Source organism: Eutrema salsugineum, unplaced genomic scaffold, assembly GCF_000478725.1.
Source record: "Eutrema salsugineum unplaced genomic scaffold, Eutsalg1_0 scaffold_12, whole genome shotgun sequence".
Lineage (NCBI taxonomy): Eukaryota > Viridiplantae > Streptophyta > Magnoliopsida > Brassicales > Brassicaceae > Eutrema > Eutrema salsugineum.
In genome coordinates this window covers 3,994,818-4,003,839 of record NW_006256895.1, presented here as the reverse complement: position 1 = coordinate 4,003,839, position 9,022 = coordinate 3,994,818, and the positions used below count along the sequence as shown (strand labels likewise).

At 41.9% G+C, this 9,022-nt stretch overlaps 1 non-coding gene across 1 annotated transcript; it reads left to right on the top strand.

Annotated features, from left to right (window-relative positions):
- The first annotated feature begins 8,677 nt into the window (after positions 1-8,677).
- On the top strand, positions 8,678-8,784 carry LOC112089633. The gene has a single exon (XR_002901258.1). It is a non-coding gene; the product is annotated as a small nucleolar RNA R71 (small nucleolar RNA).
- The last annotated feature ends 238 nt before the right edge of the window (positions 8,785-9,022 follow it).

Genomic DNA, 9,022 nt, shown 5'->3' with positions numbered 1-9,022 from the left:
TCTACACTAATCCATTTTCAAACCAAATCATCATTTGTGAAATATGAATCAGTGAGCATTAAGAAACAGTTCTAATATGTCATTCATGCATTAAACAATCATTCCCATGATGAAAAAGGCATAAACCCTTAAGTTAGCTCATTCAGGCATTTCATCAAACACTTTTGGTGCATTAAATGCCTATGATCTAGATCCAAGTGATTCTCAAGGATCTAGCTTTAAGAGCAGCTAACTAAGGAAATGAAATGAGAATCTAGACCCTAAACATCACAAATCAAACATCTAAGCACCCTAATCTACAAATCTAGAAGCTCAAAAGATGACTACTCACTAATCATGATGAACACATCATTTCCTTTGCAAGAGGTGATGTTAATCATGATTAGAAGCAAAGTTGATATGATGCAATGACAAGAAACAGCCTTAAGATGATTAAATCAGCAAGATATCTCTTAATCAAAAACGTTTTTACACTAAAAAGAAAAGAAAATTAGAGAGAAACTAAGATAGAAGATAAGATGTTTTTTAGGGTTTTTTCCCAAAAAAGTATTTATATTAAGTGTTATGGACCGGGTCAGCCCCGAACAAACCGGGTACTGACCCGGCTTTAGTGGGTAAAAATGAGGTTTGCCACGGTCTAGCAGCTCTTGGTCAAGCCGTGGCAAGTAACCATGTCAAGTCCCAAAGCTTCTGTTCTTGGATGAATCTTGGTGCCACGGGTTCCCTTTGGTCGTGATGCATGGCCGTGTCAAGTCCCGAAGCTCTGAAGGATCCCAAGTGTTGTCTTGCCACGGTCAAGTGTAGACCGTGGTGTGGAGACCGTGTCAAAACCCGAAGGATTGCATCAAGTGCCACGGTCAGATGTGGACCGTGGCATTCCACCGTGCCATCCATACACTTAGCACAATTTCCACGCTCTTGGTGCTCGAAGGATAGGTGTGTCTCTATTCTTCCGGAACTCACGCCTCACAACCCAAATGGAACAATCTCAACTGTTCTGGAAAGAGAACTCAATTATCTCGAATCTTGATGAAGAAACCCTCAGCGCTTGGGAAATGGAAGGTTCCCCGGAGGGCTCATCTTTGCAGTACATTGACACGGGCAGAAAGAGGTTTCTAGACATGTGTCCATTCCGGAAACGTTATCTTCTTGATCATGGCTTCAAATTGAATGATCTCAAATGTTCTGGAAAGAGGAATCAAATATCTAAAATCTTGATGACGGACTTGTAGACTGAATCGGTCTGGAAGTGCATCGTCCTTTGCAATCTTCGGAGCTCATCGGGTCGGTCCAAAACGGTAGCGAGACAGGCGTGTCTTCCGGTGAGCTTAACTCTCTACTCACGCCTCCAAATTCTATGATTCTACCTGGTCTGGAAACATGATTCAATCTTCTCCAAATTTGATGAAGCACCCGACAACTGAATCAGACCGGAAGGTAACCCGGACAGGCGATCATTCAGGAGTATCGGATTCCTCCGGAATGGATGCGAGAGAGGTCTGTCTTCCGGTGACCGTATCTTTCAGCGCAGTGCTCCAAATGCCCTGATTCAACCTGTCCTGGGTTGTTGACTCAATTATCTCCAACGTTTCTGAAGACCCTGTAAGCTGAATCGGCCGGCAAGATTTTCCGGTGACGCGATTTCTGAAATGTATCTGCACCCGGGATTTTTGGCCGAGAGACTTGACCGCGGTACGTGTTTTTGGCCGAGAGAGCAACCCGCGGGAAGGATTTTGGCCGAGAATCTGGCCATCAGTACATCATTTTGCCGAGAAACCCAAAATTGCTCCTTTTCACCATTTTTGATAATTTTAACTCCATTTCTTCATCTGAATCACATCCTCCACTCCAAATAAGCTCCAAAAGCACCTGTTTAACACTCCAAACCATGCAAAACTCTCTTGGACCTAATGCAATCTCCTAAGTCCTAAAACAATGCCTAAAGACCTAAAATGCATGAGATAAGACATGATTTGGACTATAATATGTACACTAAATGATGCAATTTATGAATATATCAACTCCCCCACACTTGTCCTTTGCTTGTCCTCAAGCAAACAAGAACAAATGAGAGAGAGAGGTTGGATGCATGGGAGTTCATATTTTTTTAAAGAGAGATCATCATTAAAAGAATTCAAAGCTCATTGTTCAAGTCACCAATTCTAGACTGCAATGCAAACTGGTTTACTCATAAAAATTAGCCATACTTATCACCAAATGAACCAAACTCAAGCACCAACCTTCACAAGCATTCCTAACCTCAACCTTTTGACATTCATTTAAAGTTTCAAGTGGATCATGTTCATAAAAATCAAGTGAATTCATTTGGCTTGGGACTGGGTTTTGAGATTAAAATGATCTCAATCAAGAAACTGGTACTCCATGCAAGGGGGTCACTCAAAAATTAGTAGACTTTAGTAAAATGCTAAGGGTAAAAAGCAATGGATGCATACAAAGATAGAACTACATCTACCCCACACCCAAAATGCTTTTCACACTCAACTTTAAACCTTTCAAGACTCTTTCTCTAGTCTACTCACCCCAAATGGCATTTTATCCTTGACACTCAATCAGCTCTCATCACTCTCTTCATTTCATCTCTTAGGGGAATGCTTTCTTTAACAACCACTTAGTGAGTTTCTTTTCTTTAACACACAAGCTCTTCTTTAATTCAGCCTCTTTTTGAATCTTTTCTCTTTTCTCTTTTTTTTATGAGACTCTTTTCATTTCAACACATGAAATTTACATTTCAGCACACACTCACTTTCTTTCATTTAAGCATTCATTCCCCTAACCAATCCGGTTCTTTCCACTTTCATCACTCAGATTTTTTTCTTTTCAGCTCACACACTCAAAATCAATGCTCTCACTTTCACCTAAACCAAGACTAGCCCTTGATGTTGGACTAGTATCTACATGCAGCACTATCTTTGTCGCTCTAAACCCAACACTTTTTACCAAGTCTACTAGAAACAAGGCCTCACAAATCATGCACACAAGAAGGGTGTTTAGGCTTCAAAGAAAGGTTTGGCTAAAGGCAGGGAACTGTCTCAAGATGAGAGATCAGCTATTTGAGCTAGCAAGAGTGATAAAAAGGGATAAGAAAGCTCAAATATGTATGTGGTACCCATGAATTCACAATGATATGCACAAACATGATAATTAGATGTCAAATTCAAGGGTTCTCACTTAAGCAAGGTTGAGGCTATTCACAACTTGATTCAGCTAGCACAGAAGTATTGAGACACCAGTTCAAAGCATGGTTCACACTTGATTTCATACCAGTTTTGCAATGCCTTAAGGGACCAAGCTTTTAAAATGATGCTCTCTTGAAGAAAAAAAATCTATCATTACTCCCATTTGCATATGATGCAACCTATATGAAAATGCAAACTAGACTCAACCTAAAAATGTGAAATGCAACTAGAATGAACATTTTTGTGAAAATTTTTCTCATTTTTTTTTTATTTGTTTTGGTTTTTATATGCACTTAGATGAGATGCATGATCAAATGAGACTCAAGATGCAAAAAAAAAGAAAATAAGAACAAAATAAACATGATTAGTAAACATGAAATCCCTCCCCCACACTTAAATAACACAGTCCCTTGTGTTATAAAAGCATAAGAGAGGAGTGAAAGGCAAAAGCAAGAAAGATGCAAAATGAGAAATAAAGAACTAGATGCATATGTACAAGGGGTTTGGAGTGTTACCAGATTTGTTTTTGATGGAAGGGAGTAGTGGAATTGTGAATCTCAGGAGGCTAAACATCACTGGAAGTGTCCTAGTTTTGATGCTGCTCCTTGCACTGATCTTAACGTGCTTGTAGTGAGGTCTTGATCTCGTTTTTGTGCATTGTTCCTCTTGCCACCCCCTGTTGCCACGGTCTGGAAGCTCATCTGGACAGCCCGTGGCATTCTTTTGTTCTTCCTCTAACACATTGCCACGGCTTGGATGTGACCGTGGCAAAGAGACCATGGCAAAAGCCGAAGGTTCTGCTGCCTTAAAACATGTTACCACGCCTTGAATCTACCCGTGGCATTCCTCCCGTGGCAAAAGCCGAATGGTGGTCTATTCAAAATTCAACTTGCCACGGTTCAATTCTGGGCGTGGCAATCTCCCCATGGCAATCACCGAAGGTTGGCATCCAAGAAAAAGCCTCATGCCACGCCTGGGTCAAGCAGTGATTCATGGTCGTGGCAAACTGTGAACTTAGCCAAATTTTGCATTTCCTTGCATCTTGTCCACTATTCCTTGAGGCCAAAGAACACCAGGTCATCTGTAACCTGAACACACTCCACAAGACACATCAAAACATCCTAAAAACAGCAAAAGAAAACATTAAAAAGAATATTTACGAAGGATAAGCTTGGGGTGTCTCCCAAGAGCACTTTGTTTAAAGTCACTAAGTTTGACTTCTTACACTCTTTTTAGTGAGGGAGAGGAGGAGCTTTGATGCTCCTTGTCTTGTCCATGAATTCAAGCATGAGGTCCTTGATCATCAGCTCTTGGACATTATCAGATCCTTTGTCTTTGAACTCTGGTGTGAGGATAGCTCTGACTTTGGCAAATGGTCTTGATATTCCATTGCCTTTAAACTTGTATTCAACAGCTCCACCATCAAACTTCCAAGGAGTGAGAGTTAAGACTTGAGAAGATGACTCAAGAGTGAATGATTTGGTGCTTGTTGGGTTCTTGTCTTGAGACCCTGAACCATTGCTTTTGTTGCTGCTGACCTCCTTCTCACTTGGTGTGGGAGAAAAAGATTCCAAGCAAGCTCCATCATCACTAAAGAAATCTCCTTCAAACTCAAGATCAGGTCTTACTAAGGATTCTTTCTTCTTCTCAACAGATGGAAGGGGTTGAGCTTCTTCTATAGTTCCAATACTCCCCACATACTTCATCTCATAGTGTTTCAACTCATCAGAATCATCAGATATAACCCCACAAAATCCAGCAAGAGGAGGTTTAAGGGGATAAGATACTTCATCATCTACCTTGGTAAGCACCACTCTTTGAGTATCAAAGTCCATCCTTGCTCCTGTGGTGTTCAGAAATGGAGTTCCAAGCAGAAGAGGTAGCTCTTTGGTCTTTTTCATCTTCATGACTACAAAATCAGTTGGAACTGTGCATTCACCAATCTTTAATGGATAGTCTTCAAGGATTCCATATGGATTCTTTGAGGATGAATCTCCAAAGGTAATTGACATGGGGTGATGCTTAAGACTCTTGATCCCTAGTCTCTCCACCATGTCTAAAGACATTACACTGATGCTTGATCCAGAATCATACAAAGCATTGTCCACTTTCAAATTTACAAGAGAGCATTAGATGGAGAACTTTCCTGGATTGCCAAGCTTGGGAATAGATTTGGGTTTCACCCTTGTTGAAACAGTACTAGAGACTCCATCAGATGTCCTTCCTTGAACCATTCTCTGATCTTTTCCTTCAGCAATCTCAGAATCATTCTTTTTCATATTAAAACAAGCTGATGAATCTTGGTGCCACGGGTTCCCTTTGGTCGTGATGCATGGCCGTGTCAAGTCCCGAAGCTCTGAAGGATCCCAAGTGTTGTCTTGCCACGGTCAAGTGTAGACCGTGGTGTGGAGACCGTGTCAAACCCCGAAGGATTTCATCAAGTGCCACGGTCAGATGTGGACCGTGGCATTCCACCGTGCCATCCTTACAGTTAGCACAATTTCCACGCTCTTGGTGCTCGAAGGATAGGTGTGTCTCTATTCTTCCGGAACTCACGCCTCACAACTCCAAATGGAACGATATCAACTGTTCTGGAAATAGGACTCAATTATCTCGAATCTTGATGAAGAAACCCTCAGCGCTTGGAAAGTGTAAGGTTCCCCGGAGGGCTCATCTTTGCAGTACATTGACACAGCCAGAAAGAGGCTTCTAGACATGTGTCCATTCCGGAAACGTTATCTTCTTGATCATGGCTTCAAATTGAATGATCTCAAACGTTCTGGAAAGAGGACTCAAATATCTAAAATCTTGATGACGGACTTGTAGACTGAATCGGTCTAGAAGTGCATCGTCCTTCGCAATCTTCGGAGCTCATCGGGTCGGTCCAAAACGGTAGTGAGAAAGGCGTGCCTTCCGGTGAGCTTAACTCTCTACTCACGCCTCTAAATTCTATGATTCCACCTGGTCTGGAAATATGATCCAATCTTCTCTAAATTTGATGAAGCACCCGACAGCTGAAGCGGACCGGAAGGTTCCCCGGACAGGCGATCATTCAGGAGTATCGGATTGCTCCGGAATGGATGCGAGAGAGGTCTGTCTTCCGGTGACCGTATCTTTCAGCGCAGAGCTCCAAATATCCTGATTCAACCTGTCCTGGGTTCTTGACTCAATTATCTCCAACTTTTCTGAAGACCCTGTAAGCTGAATCGGCCGGCAAGATCTTCCGGTGACGCGATTAATATATCTGCTCCCGGGATTTTTGGCCGAGAGACTTGACCGCGGTACGTGTTTTTGGCCGAGAGAGCAACCCGCGGGAAGGATTTTGGCCGAGAATCTTCGGCCATCAGTACATCATTTTGCCGAGAAACCCAAAATTGCTCATTTTCACCATTTTTGATAATTTCAACTCCATTTCTTCATCTGAATCACATCCTCCACTCTAAATAAGCTCCAAAAGCACCTGTTTAACACTCCAAACCATGCAAAACTCTCTTGAACCTAATGCAATCTCCTAAGTCCTAAAACAATGCCTAAAGACCTAAAATGCATGAGATAAGACATGATTTGGACTAAAATATGTACACTAAATGATGCAATTTATGAATATATCAAGGGTTACGGAATTGAGGCAGAGAAATGAATTTGGGCTTCAGAAATATGGGCTTTTAATCGGAGTTGGCCGGCCGCGGTCGAAAGTAATGTGACCGCAGGAAACAGAGGCTTGGCCGCGGTCGTGAAGCTTGTGACCGCGGTCGCGTGACTTGCTGGCCGTCTTCGATTGTCTCTGGGGCAAATGGAATATCTTGAGATCCAACCGTTGGAATGTCTCCAAACCAAGTGCATTTGAAAGATGGTTGATTCTTTTATAAGTTGTCCAATTTTGAGGGTGATCAGACGGTTAGAAGGTCTTCGTCTCTCTATGAGAGTTTTGATTGTCTGCATTTATCCAAAAGAGTCTTTTTATTCCAATTTATGCCTCTTTATCCCAAATTACCTGAAAAGTCTTTTAAAATCTGAAAACATAGAAATCCTTTGAAAACCTTTGAAAATGGAGTAAAAACACCTGTAAAAGACATTAAAGTGATCCATAAAAATGGTCAAAATCCAGTGTTATCACGGATCTAAGATGATCAGGCGTGAGAACAAGGTTCCCGAAAATCCTGATGCCCCTAAATCTACTTGAACAAATACTTAACTAGATGGATTGAAGGCTGCGTTGAGTTTGATGAGAAGAACTCAATAAACCGAAAGAAAAGATTCAAGAGGCTGACCACTTAAGAATCGAAAAACAGTTCTCAAAAGAACAAAGAGAAAATCTCGAAATTTTATTAAGATGAAAGTGAATGAGTCCCTGAATGAAAGTACATTGCGCTTAAATAGAAGAGAAAGCAGGCGACGACCCATGCTTAGAAAATAACTAAAGACATATATGTTTTTACGGAAATAAAGAAAACGTTTGAATGACTCTTCGGCTGGCCCTTGACCGACTCTTGAACTTCTTAGCCGAAAATGACTCCTAAGCTTCCATCCCATGAATCAGACCGTAAACGAACCTAGGTCGAGAGATGGGCAATGGACTTAACCTCGTTAAAACCCCACCCGGTAAACCCATTGGAACAAACCCGGGTGTAAGGAAAAAGAGTATTAAGCCATCACCGGACCAGATTAGCTATAGCCGGCGTTCGTGAGCACGGTCACAATCTTGGGTGATGCTGGGTCGCGTGGTCCGTCCTTGATCCCTTTAGGCACAGCTTGAACCGCCCCTGCCAGCTTCGTAGCCTTGGATCGCGTCATGGGTCCTTCTGGTACAGCCAAGTGGGCTTCCGGAACCTCGAATTCTTTATCTGGATCATGCTCTGGGTCCATGATCGTTTCAGACTCCTTTTTGCTGTCCGAATTGATTGTTGAATCCCGCACCTTGGGAATTGTATTGTGGTCGCGATTGGAAGCCTCTGTTTCCTTCGAAATTCCCGTTTTGGAATGGTTTTTGCTGCGGTTGGTAATGCTGATCTTCGGGATTCTCTACATTAGGATTTCTGTAAGAGAGATTGTTGAAGTTGGCATTTCGGTAGCTGTTGTTGAAACCATTATTGAAACTGTTCGGATATGGTCCATGTGCTCCTACATAGTTCACGTTTTCTTCTTGAAAGGCCGTATTGTTGTGAATGGTCTCACAAAATCCTTCATCTTCTACACCATTGGTGGTTTCACAAGCATGGACATGGCGATTATGGCTCTTGATAAGTTGGTTTATCATGTTCTTCACCTCGGTAATCTCCTTGTTGTCTGCTCTGGTCGGCTTTGTTGAACGATCATACTCCAGACAATCATTGTTATTAGCTTGAGCAAGATTTTCGATGAGAGCTCTTCCTTGTGCGATTGTGTTTTGTCTGAAATCTCCATTGCAAGCTGTGTCAAGTGAGAGTTTGTACTTTGGTTGCAATCCTCTATAGAATGTGCTTAACAATCTTGATCCAAGAAATCCGTGGTGTGGACAATCACGTTCATACTCCTTAAAACACTCCCAGACTTCATAAAAAGATTTGACCGGACCTTGCTGGAAACTTTGGATCTTGTTTCTCAGCAGGTTCGACCTTGACTTAGTATAGAAGTTGTTTAGGAATGCATTCTTCCCAGTAAGTAATTGATCCTGCAGGAAAATATTTCAACCAACAGTGAGTTTTATCACTTAATAAAAATGGGAAAAGCTTATACTTACGATAATCTGCTGGAACTTGGTATGTCCTCATCATACTGCAGATTTCTTCAAAAATCTCAATATGATCCATTGGATGTTCAGAAGGGACTCCATGGAATTGATTTTC